The sequence below is a fragment of the Cervus canadensis genome, chromosome 13 (assembly GCF_019320065.1).
Source record: "Cervus canadensis isolate Bull #8, Minnesota chromosome 13, ASM1932006v1, whole genome shotgun sequence".
Classification (NCBI taxonomy): Eukaryota; Metazoa; Chordata; class Mammalia; order Artiodactyla; family Cervidae; genus Cervus; species Cervus canadensis.
Genome location: NC_057398.1, coordinates 37,367,226 through 37,384,593, shown reverse-complemented (window position 1 = coordinate 37,384,593; position 17,368 = coordinate 37,367,226). Strand labels below are relative to the sequence as shown.

Genomic DNA, 17,368 nt, shown 5'->3' with positions numbered 1-17,368 from the left:
AGACTTGGGTTCAATCCCTGGGTTGGGAAGATCCTCTGGAGAAGGAAATGGCAACCTACTCCAGTATTTTTGCCTGAAGAATCCCATGGATGGAGGAGCCTGGTGGGCTACAGTCCACGGGGTCGCAAAGAGTCAGACACGACTGAGTGATTTCACTTCACTTCAGAAGTGTCTTAACATGCACACACACACACACATCAGCCTCAGGCTTTAATATGGATCAGAAGCCGGGCAGGCTTGTTAAAGTGCAAACTCCTGGGCCAGGCACTAGATCCCATCAATCAGATGCTCAGGGGGTGGTACCTGGGGACCTGCATTTACACCACCTCCCACATGATTCTTTTGTAGGTGGTTCAGGACTATTCTGTGCAATACCCTGCTGCCTTGGCCACCTTCCCAGTGGCTTCCTCCATCAGATGACTTTGCCTTTGGCCTTCCCCCTTCTGGGGCTCACACTAGCCTCTCCTCAGGCTTGTCCTGCCCGCCCCCAGCTCTGGGGATGGACTTAGGCTCCTGGATCTCTGGCCAGGACTCAGTCCTCCAACCAAATGCCCCTTCCTCTGGCCATGGGAGGGAAGAAATGATGGCATTCAGATCTGCCATCCAGCTCTTCCTGATGGGTCCAGGCAGCAAAAGAAAATAGAAGACCCTGTGCAAGGGGCTGGCACAGCACCAAGTGCTGCTGTGTGCTGGCACTGGTGCTTTGCTTGTGGACTCCTCATCTGACCCAGCCTCAGTTCTGTAAGGCAGTTTTCAGGAGCGGGGCTGAGATCTGAGCCTCTGCAGGCCCAAGTCAGAGCCCGTCCTTTCAGCCACTGAGCTCCACTGTTCAGAGTATCTCACCCACTGACCCACTCTTGTCCCTCCCTCCCCACTCTGTTCCGCCTGCACAGCTCAGGCCTTAAGGCCCAGACCTACCAGGCCTGCCCACCAAGCAGTCTTGCATCTCTGAGAAAAAGGCAATAAAAGCTTAATAAAACCAGCAATACTTACAGAAGCTGTGAAATACAGCCAGGCCCCCAGACACCCCTCACCTGAAGGATCAGAAGGTTCCTGAAAACCCCCACTGCATGCCTGGACCCAACTGTTGAGGTTGCTGTTTCCACCACCTCTCCCCCTGGCTGCTGCCTGGAACTCCGAGAGAGCAGGAGGGCCCGTGGGGCCCAGCAACCAGTCGGCTCCCCAGCCCCCAGACTGCTGGATTAATAAAAAATAAAAAGATCCCCACAAAATACAACTAATAACCATGGCCATAAAAGCCAAATTGGATTCCTTCCTGGCTGATGAGCTCAGAGCCCTTCTCTCTCTCTCAGACCCGATTAACAAATATGTAAAACAATTCCCCTTGTGTCTCCTTTCCAGCTCCAGCCAGCACTTCCTGTGAGCTGAAGCTCAGGGACACGGGAGAAGGTGTCAGCAGGGGATGGGTCCTGGGGCGGGAGCAGTGGGACCTGCCCTGCCACCAGCCTGCTGCGTTACCTAGAACAAGTGACTGAACATTTCTGGATGGGTGGTCCCCTGTCTGTCAGATGGTGGGTAGGGAGAAATGCTCTCTAAACCCTCTGATTCTTAGCTGTTGCCCAAGACGGGGAGGCAGAGAGAGGAGAGGGGGGTCCCCTTCATCCCTATTCAGAAGTTAATGTATAACTGGGTGGGGGCACACTGTGGGGTCCTGAAAAAACATCAAGCCAAGAAGCAGGAAAGGCCAAATAACTTGTGCTGGCTGGATGCCGTCAGCTTTGCTGGGACATAGTAGGTGGTAACCTGCCAGTTCCTAGCTCTGGGGAAAGCTCCAGAGACCACTACCCCGTCTTCCCCCAACCATACACACCCAGATCTCATCTGTGGGTCTGGGGACACTGCAAAGACTCTTCTTGGCCCCATACCATGAAAGAGAAGCTTAAGGGTAAATTGAAAGCTGAAAGCAAGCAGACACTGCAAAGTACTCAAACCCATGGCAGGGAATGGGGGACACTACATCTAGTTAGGGATGGAGTTCTAGGAAGGGGCTCTACCCCCAGCCTCATGGCTCAGAAAGAAAGTGAGGAACCTTAGGAGGAACCTCCCGTTCTGAGCACTGGGGGCACCCCTAGCCCCTGCTGCCAGGGTTTGGGGAAAGCCCAGGAGGCCAGCACCCGATGAAAGCGCACATCAAGGAGATACTGGCAACCGCCGGGGCACTCACGTTCCCAGCCTTGATCCTGACCTTGATCCTCTCATCCTGAGGGACTGAACGATGCTGCATCTCTGCAGCAACTTACAGCTTGTAGATGATTTTCACACAGGTTTTCTCGTCTCAGGAACTATTTCCAATTTGCAAACAAGAAAACTGAGGCTAAAAGAAGTAAAGGGAGATATTTGAACATGATTTCTGATAAGCTCAGTCCCAATCTCACTATATTAGGTTTTGAGTCTCACATGTTGGAAAACTCTCAAGAGTTCTAGAGTCAGCCTTCCCAATCTCCACTGGTGCAGGCGCATATCCCCCCACCTTCCACCCCAGTGTCTGTCCCCAGGAGTCATTCTGACCACAGGCACAACCCTGGCTCCAGGGAAGGGAGGAGAGAAAAAGCACCCCGGGCTGACACCCAACCTCACCATCTTGGGTGCGTGTGCTGTCCCTTTAGTTGTGTCTGACCATTTGCAACCCGAGGGGCTGTAGCCCCAGGCTCCTCTGTCCATGTGTCCATCTTGGGTGTCCAGATGGAAACATACATTCCGTGCCTGTACAGGGGAAGGGCTTCCTGGCTACCCTGCTGATTGACAGCTCAGGTGCATATAGTGGGGAGGGAGGTACACTTGGTACCCTCCACACCTGGGACCAGCACAGAGGCCCTGGCAGCGTGGGAGGGGAGGGTCTGATGCGGGCCCTCAGCCCACCTGCCGTGATGGTGCAGCTGCCTGTGGAGGCAGGAATGGAGGGCTGGAGATGAGCTGCTGGAGCAGAGGGTCCAAGATGAGAGCAGACCCCCAAGTAGCACCTCTCCCCAACTCTGCTGCCTCTCCCATGAAACATTTGGGAGACTCAAGGTCCCAGGAACTCAGAACTGCTGCTCCTAGCACCAGAGGCCAGGAAAAACCTGACAAAGTCACCCAAGCCTCAGAATCTCCAGCCCCTTCTGTCCCCCTCCAACCCCACTCAATGGTGCAGTGTTATCCCAGGTCTCACAGGAACCTTCCTCAAGTCCTCCCACAATAACAGGGATCAGTCTCCTTTTCACTCGTGACCTGGGACTAGTCTTTCTTCCTTCGTGAGCCTCAGTTTGCCCTTCTGTAAAATGGGAGGGCTGGACCAAATGAGATTTCAGTTATTTCCTAGTTCTCTCACTTTGGAGTCCCCAAAAAGCCAGGACACAGAACTGTGATAACAGAGAAAATGGGCTGTCTCAGGGCTGGGGGAGCAGTTGGGAAGGTGAAGAGAGCTGCAGACTTTCGGGGGTGCTGGGGCTGCAGCCTCCATCAGCTTTGCAGTCTCCTGAGTTCCAGTCCTTGCCACAGCTGGGAACTAGAGGAGCCCAGGGGTCAGAGGGTCCTGCAGAACAGGGTGGGGGCGGGGTGTGTAGTGAGAGGGCAAGGTTCAAGGATTCAGACAGACTCCCTCTGCCTAATCCTGAGCTGAAGGGTCTTCCTGTGGACAAGAACAGTATTCTTTGCCTTGTCAGTACTTGGGGTCAGATCCTGCCAAATCCAAGCCAAGGTCAAAGTCCATCAGCCCCACTTATCATGAACACATTTACATATTCATTCACTGATTCATTCATTCATCGTCCTCATTTGCTCACTCATTGGTGCTTGCTATAAGGACTTTCTGTTAAACCATCATTATCTTCACTCTGGGACGTCTTGAACTCCTTTCCTCCCCAAGGCTCCAGGAACTTTCCCACCACAGATTTATTTTCACACTCATTAATGCCCAAGAGTGCCCTCAGCTGACACATCCCTATTCATCACAAATTCCTAACTCCATTACTCTGAGATCACCCACTCAAAGCCTCTGGAAGAGCAGGTCACCAAGTCAGGAACCCTTGCAGGGAACATGCAGCAACTACTAACCTGTAATGCCCTTCTGCAGCTAGTCTCGTCCCAGCTTCTCCGGTTGGAGAAGGAAAGGATTTTTTTTTCCCCTCTGGCTGCTGAGAAATCAAAGCCTGACTTCTCTCTAGCTTAGCTGAATGCCTCTCAGGCCCGGATTGCAGAGAAGAGCCAAAAACCAACATCCTGCCTTTGTGAAGTCACAAGATGATGTTTTAAAAACCAGCAAACAATACTTCAAACAGAAAGTTCGCACATATGATTATGTCCAGAGGGATGCAAGTCCCAGCTGTATCGACATGGGATGAAAAGGGGAAACTTCTGGATGAAAGCCAGAATAACCCTGCCAGTCTGCCAGATGTTGCCTGCATCTGGATCTCTGAAAAGTGATCCGTTCAGTGAGTTGGCCATCAAGGAGCAAATGGTCATTTCATGTCACCCTGTCAACCAGGACTCAGCCCGAGCCCACAGGTACAAACTACCCAGATTACTGAAGGATCCAAAAGGTAGTTTGATTTCAGTCCTACCCATCTGCAAGGACCCAAATCAAGGCCAAAGTGTGAGCCTCAGTCATTTTATGGTGGTCATGATCATGGTACTGAGTCCAGCTTGCCTCAGTTTGAGTCCTGTCTCTGAGGCTTACTGGCAATCTCTTTAGTCTCTGTTCTTCACAGTTCTCATCCTTAAAATAGAATAATAATGGTAGCTATCTCACAGAGCAAGGCTTCCCAGGTGGCACTAGTGGAAAGGTACCCGCCTGCCAATGCAGGAGACCTAAGAGACTTGGGTTTGATCTCTTGGTTGGGAAGACCCCCTAGGAAGAGGGCACAGCAACCCTCTCCAATATTCCTGCCTGGAGAATCCCATGGACAAGAGAGCCTGGCAGGTTATAGTCCATAGGGCAGCAAAGAGTAGGACACAATTGAAGAGACCTAGCCCTGCATCTCTGGAGTAGACAGTGGCACCCCACTCCAGTACTCTTGCCTGGAAAATCCCATGGATGGAGGAACCTGGTAGGCTGCAGTCCATGAGGTCGCTAAGAGTCAGACACGACTGAACGACTTCACTTTCACGCATTGGAGAAGGAAATGACAACCCATTCCAGTGTTCTTGCCTGGAGAATCCCAGGGACAGGGGAGCCTGGTGGGCTGTCATCTATGGGGTCACACAGAGTTAGACACGACTGAAGTGACTTAGTAGCAGCAGCAGCAGCCCTGCATCTCATAGAGCAGGTGTGAGGATGCACTAAGGTAATACCTACAAAGCCCTAGGCCTGGCAGGCAGTAAACAGTCAAAATATGTTGGCCATTATTATAATTGTCATTATCACCAGGTGGTCACCCTGCAGAACTCTCCCAACTAAGAACAGGAGAAATCCTCCAGGACAGTGCAAAGGCCGATACCATGGGGAGAAGGGGGTGAAACACTCCTCCCCCAAACATCCTAGGAACACCAGTCTGCTACAACCGTTCCAAACTCTGAGCCCCATTTAAGCTGCCTTCCCCTGAGACAACAAGATCACCACATTCTCCTTCATGATAGGAGTGGCTTCCAGCTGGCAGTCATGTCTCCTCCATTAACAAGGTTTGGCAAAGGACGCATCATCCAGGTGCCAGTATGTGTATTGGATGCCTCGAGCAGATGGCTGGGTGGGAATGAGCTTTCACTACCACACCCCCTCTCCCACCAAGACATCAAGCCGGGGAGGGCACCCAGATGCCACTCACAGGAAATTTCCTTCTCACTGTGAAGCGACCACTTGCCTGGATCACATTCTCTGAGCCCCAAAGGATGCTTGGGTCCCTCTTCCACTTCTGCTGGGGTACCTGGGTGAGCTCTCACCTACCCATCTGCCTGAGTCGAGGCAGGGGATGTTGGGGCAGGCCTGGGAGACTCTGGTGGGCTCTGCAAGGACAGAGACTGAAGTTGTTCCACTTCTGCATGCCTGGCACACAGTGGGGTGCACAGGTAGACACTTGTGGGATGGGGTATTAAGGAGAAGGCTTTTTCTGGTAGAGGAGATTTAAGCCTCTGGACACTGTCTCCCAGGTCATCATTTCCTAATTCCAAGGAATGCTTCCTATAAGAGACTTGGATGGCACCTGCTGGCATCTAAATTCAAGCCAGTCCTTCCCATTGTCCCCACCACCTCCTCATTCCCAATGGTCAAGTTCACTGATAAAGCAAGACCCTAATCTCTACCCAATGGCCCTTTCCAAATTTCCCAGGGGAAATTTCCAAATTTCCTCAGAGGGAGGAGCAAGGAGAGAAAGCAGAATGTCAGAACTAAGGGTGTCTACAGGGGTCCCACATGCCTAGCAGGCTCCTTCCCTTGAATTCAAGGAGAAACATACTCAGACCCTCCACTTCACTAATATCCCAGGAACTGGTCCCAGGACCCTCTGCTGGGCTTCTTCCTTCCAGGTTTTGGCAGAGGCTCAGCTTCTGCCAGCACTAATGCCAGCAAGCATGACAAGGCCTGGAGGTATAACATAAATAGCCTGCTGCTGCCCATCAGTTCCTCCTTCCCCATGACTTTGATTTCAAACCTTCTCCCTCTCACCACCAGAATAAACCAGCTAGTGCGGCCTCTGCCGGGCTCCATCTGCCTCTTTCCTAGCTGTGTGGCTTTGGGCAAGTAAGTCAACGTCTCAAGCCTGGGTCCTTCAACTGAAAAGCAGAATAAGCATACCTACCTCCAGGGTTGTTGTGGGGATTACATCAATTAGCCCATGACAAGTTTCCCTGGTGGTTCAGAGGTAAAGAATCCGCCTGCCAATGCAGGAGCCTCATGTTCAGTTCCTGGATTGGGAAGATGCCCTGGAGAAGGAAATGGCAACCCACTCCAGTATTTCTTCCTGGGAAATCCCATGAACAGAGGAGCCTGTAGGGCTACAGTCCATGGGGTTGCAAAAGAGTCAGACATGACTTAGTGACTAAACAACAACAAAGCTTTTAGCAGAGTGCCTGGCATGTGGCAAATATTCTGTACCTTCCGGTGCCGTTGTTCACATGGATGAATGCAGGCACCTGGGCAGGTCAGCAGGGTTAGTCCTGATATCTGGGGGGATGTGGAGCAGAAGACTTGGCAGTGAAAACCAGCTGCATCTCACCTCTGTGCTTGGAAGGGGAATGTTACGTTAACTGCCTGCACCTGTTCAATCCCCTTCACTGGATGCTTCCCACACACTCAAGGAGTCTAGCCTGGCCACATGGCACACAAGCCTGGGATTCTGAGATTCAGGCTCTGCCAACACGCTGTGTGATGCTGGGCAATTCACTAACCCTCTCTGATGTAACTCCCCATCTACGACACCTCTTGCAGCCCTAATCTCTTATGGAGTTAAATCGTTTTTCATAGTCCAGGCTTCACAGTGGGGCTCCTGCCTGAGCCCATCCCCCAGGCAGACAGGCCTGGGCTCTCATGGTTGGGGACAGAGTCCAAGATGTAAAGGTTAAGACCCAGTCCCAGCCCCAGTCCAGAAGCCCTGAGTACCGAGCCTACGATGGCCAAAGCTAAACTCCACCCTTACACCTGACCCAACCGGCAGAGGAATCTACATTCTTTTGAAAACCATCACATTCGTGGGTTTCTTGACTATATATATATTGAATGAATAGCAGAAACAATGCAGGAAGAAAGTGAAAGTTGCTCAGTCGTGTCCGACTCTTTATAACCCCATGGACTATGCATGGCATTCTCCAGGCCAGAATACTGGAGTGGGTAGTCTTTCCCTTCTCCAGGGGATCTTCCCAACCCAGGGATCAAACCCAGGTCTCCCGCACTGCAGGTGGATTCTTTACCAGCTGAGCCACCAGGGAAGTCCAAGAATACTGGAGTGAGTAGCCTATCCCTTCTCCAGTGGATCTTCTCGACCCAGGAATCAAACCAGGGTCTCCTGCATTGCAGGTGGATTCTTTACCAGCTGAGCTACCAGGGAAGCCCTAAAACAATGCAGGGTACTGGACAAAATAGGGGTTCTTGGTTCATGCAGATGAAAATCTGACCCCAAGTTAGCCCCTTCTAGGTTTGCCTTAAGCAAACCTCTTCACTTCTCTGAACCTTGGTTTCCCCACATATTAAATGGGGATAACAATCCATATGCCATGAGATTGTTGTGAGGTTGAGACAGATCGAGTATAACACTTAGCATGTGGCACACAGTAGATACTCAACGAAAGGCAGTTATTATTATCGGGACTGCTATTACAAGTCTGCCGCGCCCACTGTAAAGCAGAGGAAGCAAGGCCATCAGTCCTCTTTGGTGCTCATTTCCAAAGAGTCCTGACTACCACAGACACATCCATCACAGTCCTCCCACCCATCTACCTTCCAGCTGGTGCGGAGCGGGAGCAGCCGTCTGGTCTCCCCCATGGCCAGGCAGAGAGTTGAGCTCACTGCGGGAGGCTCTGCCACCTTTTCTGGACCAGTTCTGGCAGCATCCCTGCCTCTAGCCTTAGTCGAGCAGCTGGAGCATGCATCGCACTGTCTTGCCTGTGAAATGCGACTTTTGGAAAACATGCGTATTTGTGAGTTGGTGCGTGTTTCTATTTCGGGCCAACACTGCCCTCTTTATTTATTTTCCCTGGGCTTTGCATTTGGAACCCAGCTCGCAGGGGTGTTTTGACAGACTTTGACACCGCTCCAGGCTTCTCTGGCAGGAGACACGCTCAAGTGGGGGGAGGGTGGGCAAGAGGAGGAAGATTTCAAATGATGAGCCCTCTGCCTTGGCTGAGAGTAACAGGCGATCAGATACCCCTGCCTCACCATCCCAGCCCTCAGCTTCTCCATATGTGGGTGGGGGAAGAATGTAAGAGGTTTAGGTGGGGAGAAAAGAGGGGAGGGGGTAAAGGGGACTAAATAGCCAAATCAGAGTTTCTAATCATCATAAAGCTAACAACATTATCAATACCAATAACATCAGTATCAATGACTGCCACCACCACCACCATTTGGGGGTGCCTATTTTTATGACTAAGAGTGGGCTTGCTGATTGCCCTTAGGGAAACCACCTCATCTTTCAGCATCTCGCTTTGCGCGTCTGTAAAGGTGATTTTTGCAGTCCCCAGCTCATGGGGCTGTGAGAAGGGGTTGCTCAGCCAAATGGTAGAGATGACTGTCTTCCCTCCCGGCTGCAGATCCTGGCCAGCTGCCCACAGACAGCCTACTTGGTAGAGTCTTTGGGACTTGGAGCTGACAGCCAAGCCTCTACCCACAAGGCATAGGCTCTAAAGCTGCTCCCAGCTAGTCAGTCCCATCTCTGTGGTCATTTGCAACCAGTCTAGAGTCTGCCTTAAGGGAGGAAGGGTCTCAGACAATTCCATCCGCCTTTGAGTGACCAGGCGAGTGTCAGTGGAAAAGAGGGGATGAGGGTTGTCATTTAGTCACTAAGTTGTATCCTATTCTTTTGTGACCCGAAGGACTGTAGCCCCATCAGGCTCCTCTGTCTATGTGATTTCTCAAGCAAGAATACTGGAGTGGGTTGCCATTTCCTTCTCCAAAACTATCAGGGAAAAGGGTTTAAACCAAAATTCCAAGATCCTGAGGGTCAGGAGATCCAGGTTTTAGTCCTGACTTTTTTACTCATTCATTCATTCATTCATTCACTAATCTTCCACCAGCAGAACCAGGGGTTTATGCAGAGGATAAAGTGACAGTAGAAACAATGCTTGGCACTTCAGTGGTGTGACCTCATGAATGTTACTTGCCATCTCTGGTCCTACATCTGTTGCTCAGGGGACAGAATGCCTTCACTGGTGGTGGATGCTCTGAGGAAGGGGGAAAGTACCATAAAGTCTGGGGTTAGAATCATAATTTTCAGTCCCACCCATACTCAAGAAACTCAGAGAAACATCAGTGGCCCACATTATTAGGGCCAAACTGGGACGCTTGAAGGTCACCTCAACCAGCCCTGTCCTTGTACAGATGGGGAAGCCTGAGGCTCAGAGAAGGGCATTTGCGCAGGGACACAATGGGAGCCTGTGGCCAAGCTGAGTTTAGGACTGGCCCCCTACTTCTACTCCTTCCACCACTTCACGTGGACTCTTCCTCTCTCAGCTCAGTTTCTGGATTTTACGGGACTTGTTGTGATTCCTCCGTCTATGGGGTCAGACATGACTGAAGTGACTTAGCAGCAGCAGCAGCTGTGATTCCAGAATTGAAGAATCCTGGCCCCTTGGAGACTGAGAGGGATCTGGGGTGTCTGACCCTGGGGATTTCCTTGGGGAGGGAGCAGAACTCCCCATGGGGAGGGGGGTCAGAGATATGGGGGCATGGAGTCCACTTAGAGAATGGACTCAGCTCCCCCTAAGGGCCAGGTGTTTCCGCATTGGAGCAAAGACTGACTGGATCAGGCCCAGGTTGCAGGAAAGTTAAGGAGAGAGTGAAGGCAGCTGGGAAAGAGGAATTGGGAAAGACAAAGGGAGCGGTGGTGGGGGTGGGGGTGGATAAACACAGGGAAGGAGAACAGAACACGGAAACAAAGAGACAGAAAGTGCAAACAAAGAATGATGCAGGGAGACGGGGTGTGGACCTTGGTTGCAGGAGCTTTGTCTGGAGTGAGAAAGGGGAGCAGGCATGAAGGTGGTGAGCTGAGCAAAATGGACTCTGAACCCAGTACCAGGATTCTGTAAGGCTGGGCTTCCTCTGCAGCTTCCACTGGGCCAGGTTACTCCCACCATTCAGCAGATGCCCTGGTTCCTGACCAGGTCTGCACTGGGGGAGGGGGGAGGGGAGAGCATGCTTTGTGACCTGCTGCTTTCCCCCAAAGGGTGTGTGTGCATTTGTGGGGTGGGGATGGGGGGCTGTGTCTGCAGGAAGGAGCCTGTGATCGCTGGGCATCCCTGTGAGTAGCCAGAGGTGAGATCTGGAGTCTGAGGCTTAGATGTCCGGAAACAGCAGGACCTGAGTGAAGACATTTCTCCGCTTGCTGGTGCTTGTGAGAAAATGTGTGTGTCCACGTGCTGGTGGATCTTCCCTGTGTGTGAGGACTGTGTGGAGTGTGGGTGGATGTACATTGCGTGAGTGGACTATGAATCTGTGCGTGGATTGTTTGCAGGTGTGTGGTTTGTGGGTAGATGTGAGGGTAGATGCGGGTGTGCATGTGTGCATGGACTCTCCGTTGGTGTATGCCTGGGTCCGTGGGCGCGCGAAGCGGGGTTGTGAGTCTCCAAGGCCGCCTCCAGGCGCTGTCCGCCGTACTGACACCGGGCCTGTACGGGCGGGACCTGCGCCCAGGCTCAAGAGGAACCTGGGGTCAAACCGTGCAGCAGAAGGAGCAGAGGAAAGGACTAGGAGGCGCCTTCCTAGCCCAGCTGAGGGCCTCCCGGGGAGTTGGGAAAAGTTCTCCCACGGCGGGGTTGGCTCACAAGAGTGGGCGCCACTCGCGCCGAGAATCTTTCCCAGGCCCTCAGCTCCACCACCACGGCCCAGCTGCCTACCCCATCTCCACCCTCACTAGCGTTCTCGGCAGGGACCGCAAACCCTCTCGCGCTCAGCTTCCAACGCCCGTCAGGTGTGCCACAGAGCTCCCGCGCTCCGGGCTGGACCTGTGGCCAGTTTAATTGGGCCCGAGGACTCCGGGAATGTCCCGCCGAGAGCATGAGTGCGCTCTGGCAGAAAGTGGATGGAAAGGAGGTCATTAACCTTTCCCAACCCCCTTCGTGAGCTCCAACTGGGGTGAGAGCCTGATCCCCGGCGGCTTCAGGCTGATGATTAACTTTCGGAATCAGTTGTACTCCCGCGGGGACTAGAGGTCGGAAGCCTCGCTGTTTGTGGACGTAAACCTGGCTGGTGCTCGGGTCCCGTGGGGAGTTGGTGCGGAGTTGGAGCTCGGCCGCGAGGGGCGAGGGCTAGCTCTGGGCTCTGCCCCCCACCAACCGGCTTTCCCGGAGGGTCCGAGGCCCTCCTCCTAGCCTGGCTGGACAGCGGGAGAACTTCACATACAGACCCGCGCAGGCCGGGGTGGGGGCAGCGCGGATGACACCGCCCCCGTTCCGAGCCATGCATTCCCCAGCTCCGAGCCGGATGGTGCCCACCGGCCGTCGCACTCACCTCGGCTGGCCAAGCTGAGCTGGTTGAGCCGCGGGCGCGGGAGGGAGGCGCACCGGAGGGGCCCAGGGCTGCAGCCACCTTGCCGTGCGGACTTGTCCCGTCGCGGGAGTCGCAGAGAGAAGCTTTTAAGAGCCGCGAGAGGCCGGGGTTCCCTGCTCCGCTCCAGAGCGCACAGACGGTGCACTGCCGGGTTTCCGTCTCGTTCCCCAGCGCGCAACCTGGAGCTCTGCTTGCTGCCGCCGCCTTTTATTCGCCGCCCGCCTTTGTTTGGGTCCGGGCTCCTACCACCGGGCGCGGGGGTGTGCAGGGGCAGGCTCTGGTGCCGCGCCGCCCCCAAGACCCTGGCGCCGCAGGCCTCCGCGCCGCCGGGCTTTGCGTCAGTACCCGACGAGGGCCTGCGCTCCACCGCGCGCTGCTGTCTCCGAAGCCGGCCGCCAGGCGCCGCCGTGGCTGCTGTTCCCCCTGCGAGAGCCGCGTGGTGGTACAGCCGGGCTCCCAAAAACCGCTGGAGGGGGCTGCGAGAGGCGCAGCGACCCCTGTGGGTCAATCCTCGCCTCTGCAAAGGGCCCAGACCCGGCCCCCTGCCCGGCCGCTGCCCGCTTTCCTAGGTTCCTATCTCTCTGCCCGCCTGCACTCTTCTCCCCGTCCGCCCAGTCTTGGCAGATCACCAGCCTCCTGGACATTAGAGGGCATCCCCAGGTCCTCTCCAGAGGGAGCTGCCAAGCCCAGCTCCTGGCTCCGTCCCTTCCTCCCTCCTCCATTCACCTCTCTGGCACCAGAGCCCAGAGCCACGCCAGCTCCCGGACCGGGCTTCCCTCCAGCTTTAGTACACGATCTGCCTGTACCCCTCGTTCACCGGCCATAAGGAGAAGGGGCCAGGCTTATTGCCTGGCTCATTTCTCTCCATCAGTAGAGAAATACTCAGCGGACACTGGCACTGGGGCCACCCAGGGACAACCAAGGCAGGGGGATGCCTCGAAAGAGGACCCGCTGCCAGCCCCCAGCGGTGGGCTGGAGGTGTTTTACTTTTTGAAGCTCGAAAGAAGGGAAGCCATTGTTTCTGTTGTATGAGGGGTGAGCCAGGTGTTTATCATACATCCCCTGAGTGTGTGCTGAGAGCAAAACAGGAAATGCAGAGGTGGGAGAAACGCAACCCCTGCCTCTAGGAAGTGGTGGTGGTTTAGTCGCTAAATCGTGCTGGACTCTTGCGACCCCATAGACTGTAGCCTGCCAGGTTCCTCTGTCCATGGAATTCTCCAAGCAAGAATACTGGAGTGGGTTGCCATTTTCTTCTCCAGGGTATCTTCCCAACCCAGGCTGCCTCTAGGAAGTTCCTAGCTTATGGGGCAGATAGAAACAGGGTTGAATTCTAAAATGAAGCACCAGGGAGCCCATACCCACAGGTAGATGCTCAACCCATGTCCATTCCACAGCCCTTCTTTTTAAAAGAAGACAACCAAATTGGTAGCATCTCTAATGCCACAGGGCTGAGTGGAGCTTCTGTTTGTTCCTCACCTGCCACCCCTGCTCTGTCCCTCTGGTGTGCAGCCTTCCAGCTGTACCCACTGGCTGACTGCCAACTGGACACATTGGTATTTATGATTCTGGATGCCCTGAGAGCTCATCTATGCAAAAGCAAATGGCCCGAGCCGGTGTCCCTATACCAGCACTCACTCCCTGTGTACTCAGGATCATCGTGGGAGTCATTGCCAGGCTGGCCAAGGCTATCAGGGAACTCACAGTGGTCCTTGAAGACACTAGGGTTTAGGAAAGCTCCTGTTTTAAGGGTGCCACCCTGAGCTGTGAGCGGGCAGACAGGAGACCTCTCCCGAGAAGTGGAGAGTGTGTGTGTGTTACAGCCCCCAGTTCAGAGGCCAGATCTGACACATGTGCACAGAAGAACAGACTCAGCACAGCCGTGCAAATGTCTGGTCCCTCTAGCCACATCCCAGAGGGGAGGCAGAGAACACAGTGCCATGGGAGAGGGTGGGAGGAAGGAAAACAAGTAAAAGATTTGTTTTTAAGGGAGCACTAGGGGAGACACAAAGTGTGTTCCCAAGCCCAGCTGAGAGCAAAGGGTTTTCTTTGCTGGGTGAATGGCTTACTCTTTTCCACTGGTTTGACAGCTGCTTCCAGGAACCTCCTCAAAGTTTTCCAAGCCTGTGGCACTGTTGTTCCTCCCAGTTGGACTAGTCCACAGGGAGTGACATTGATGCACCCCATGTTCCACCCTCAGCCCTTGCCTGGGGACACAGCCCTCACGTCCCTGGGAACTAATTTTAGCAGATTTGGGTCCTATCTTCATGCTGTCTAGCTGGGCACAGCCGTGGCCACCTCAGTCACACCTCCTCAGAGCCCTCCCTGGCATTCTAGGACCTCCAGGTGATCTGCAGTGGGGGCTGAGTTTGCTAAGCCTTTGATGGGGGATCCTCTGCAAACAGGAGGTACAGAGGCAGAGGCTCAGTGGAGTGGAGGAGGAGGTGGGGAGTGTGGTACCCAGGAACACTGGAAAGATGCAATTTTCTCAGGCCATCAGCGGAGTTTTAAAAATGCAAATGGAACCGGGCCTTTGAAATATGCCTGCCATAAAGTGGAACTGGTGGTGGCAGCGGGAGCTGGCGCTGGTGTGGAAAGTCATGAGAATCCCCTCCTGGAGCTTCATCCTCAGACGCCCTTCCCTCTATTCCAGGAGAGGATGCTTCTTTACAGGAGCCTGGGAATGCTGAACCCAAAGATCCCTGCCCAGTGTCAGGGCAACTCCCTGAAGCCTTCTTTCACTCCAGGTGTTACTTAAAGATGACTCCAGTAGTCAGATGACCCACCCAACTGCAAGGCTGCAGAGAATGAGGGTTGATGTTCCTCTGCCCGCACCGCTCCCCCCCACCCCAGCCCTGGCTGTTGAAAGTTCTTCCAGGTCTGATTTAAATGCCTCTCAGTGCCAATAAGCTGCTTCCCCTATTCTCTGTCTTCACGACTAATTGAAAAGCCTTCTTTTGTAAGGAGACGGAGCCATAAAGGGCTGCTTTGTCCTTAGCTCTCATCCCTTTATTTCTATTTTCTCTCCAACCGTGTCTGAAGCAGGGCCTCTGAGCCCAGCCTCTGATACCACCATCCTCAGTAAAGCCATATTTCTGTTCCATCCCTTACCAGCTCTGTGACCTTGGGAAAGTCGCTTCACTTTGCTGAGCCTTAATCATCTCATCTATAAAATGAGGATGATAAAAGTACCTATCTCACAGTAGTGGATAAAAAGTTTTACTAAATGAGATCATCTCAGTGCAAAAATAGTACTTACCACAGTGCATGGCACAAACTAAGCTCTAAATATTAGCTGCTTCTTCCTCCTCTCTCCCCCTCCGTCTCGACCTCCTGCTGCTTCTTCTCCTTATTACCTGTTGGGCAACAGTGACCTACAGGTGACCATAATACCTCTTACTTCTTCATCCTGACCCTGGTGGTGGTGGGGGATATGTACAGATTAAGTCCTCCCACTAGATGGCTGAGCAGATAAGAAGAGTATATTCAGAGGGATGGGGGTGTTTATTCTAAAATATGCGATAGATTAAAGCAGTTTCTCCTTTGTCCCCACATGAAGGAATAGAGTAACCACATTTGTACATGTTTCTCTCTTCAATCTGCTAACACATTGAGTTTGGCCCCAATCCAAAGAAATTAGGGATTTTCCTCTAATCTCACCTTCTCCAGGAAGCCACCGGGTAGAGGTAAGTGAACTGGGCTGTGCTGTAAAGAGTTCTAGATTTAGGAATCTGAGTTTGATTTTCCTATGTGTCTTTTATTAATTGTATGGCCTTTGACAGGTCATTTCACTTCTCTGAGACTCGTTTCCTCAACTGCAAAGTGGGAGTAATAATGAATTCTGCCTATAATATGCCTGCAGTTATCTTTTCAGCAGAGATGGAGCACAGATTTATAAGTAACAATTTGATAATTAGTCATATATATATAGTTATATATAGTTAGAGAGCCATATGCTAGATAGAATGATCAATCCCTGTTTCCATGACTTTCAAGGTTGATTGCACATCACGTGATGAAATGGATGCAAAAGAGCTCAGGAAACATGCCCAAGTTCATAGTGAATGAATTTCTGACTCAAGGTCACGTAGCCAGCCAGTGGAAGAGCTTGGGTTGGACCCAGGCCTCCAGGTTTCAGTTCTCGAGCTTCTTCCAAGACACCCTTTCCACTCACCAGTCCCCTTCTCCCTGAAGTTCTATTCAAGAGGTGAGTGTGAGTTTATGGGAGAAGAGGATATAAGGGCAAATAGTTCAAGAGATGAAAAAGGGGCCTGGAGAAAGGTGATAGGGCCAGACTGGGGTGGGGGTGCTGCAGACAGGGCCTGGGGAAGCTAGACAGATGGCAGCCTTTCCCTCCTGCCTCCTCCAGAATCCAGCAAGCAGCAGGCTTAGCACTCCTTTCCCAGCCTTGCCTGCCTCCTCCAAGGAGGAGCCTGTGCCAGAGTGAATACAATCCAAGTTATTAATTGCCTGCAACAATTAGTCCCAGAGCCTGGGCTTGCAGACACCCCAGCTCTGAAAGAAGGAACCAATTACAGCATCATCAGTATTCACGCTGCCACATAATCCTCTCCCAACACGACGGTCCCCTCATTCCCCATCCATGTTTCTAGGGGCCTTTGCTCTGACTTCAGCATCTGGAGAAGACCAAGTAGAGGACTTCAGAAGTGAAAGTCAGCGAGGGCTGAGATCCCGAGGGGCAGTGCACAAAGCAGGGCTGAAGCACTGGCAGGGCAGAGCAGGACCCTGCCAGAGATATGTACAGTGTGGCATTAGCCAGAGACGGTCTCATTTTGTGGAAGGAAAAAGTATAACCTCCACGTTGACGGTTTTAAGTAGATTCCCTGCAGGTTTTTTGTTAGAACTGGCTAGAAAGGGAGAGGTCAGAAATGCCCCCAAAAGTTCTGGTTTTAATCCTGGCTCAGTTGCATACGAGCACTGTGGCTTTGGGAAAATCCTTTCATGTCTCTGAGCTCATTTCTTTACCTGTAAACTGGCAACAGCAGCCACACCTCCCCAAGGAGAGAGTTGCTACACAGAAGCGCACATTAGCCCAGCTAGTGGCACAGAGTGAGCTGGAAATTCATGGTTGCTATTGTGTTCTGTATGGAAAGAGCCCTAGAAAGAGGTTCCATGCCTTTGTGGGTCCTCTTTCCCTTGGCAGTGGAGTGGAAGTGTGGGGAAATGGGGAAGGAGGTAGGTGACGGGTTAGGTGACCTGGAGGCTGACCCCAAATTCGCTATAACT

General features: G+C 52.9%; 1 protein-coding gene across 1 annotated transcript in view; it reads right to left on the bottom strand.

Moving 5' to 3' along the window:
• DISP3 (dispatched RND transporter family member 3) overlaps window positions 1–12,300 on the bottom strand; it is a 56,734-nt gene extending 44,434 nt beyond the window's left edge. The window contains exon 1 of the mRNA XM_043486149.1: window positions 12,086–12,300. The gene's annotated coding sequence lies outside the window, so the exon portion shown is untranslated. The remainder of the gene's footprint in view (window positions 1–12,085) is intronic.
• Between the last annotated feature and the right edge of the window lie 5,068 nt (window positions 12,301–17,368).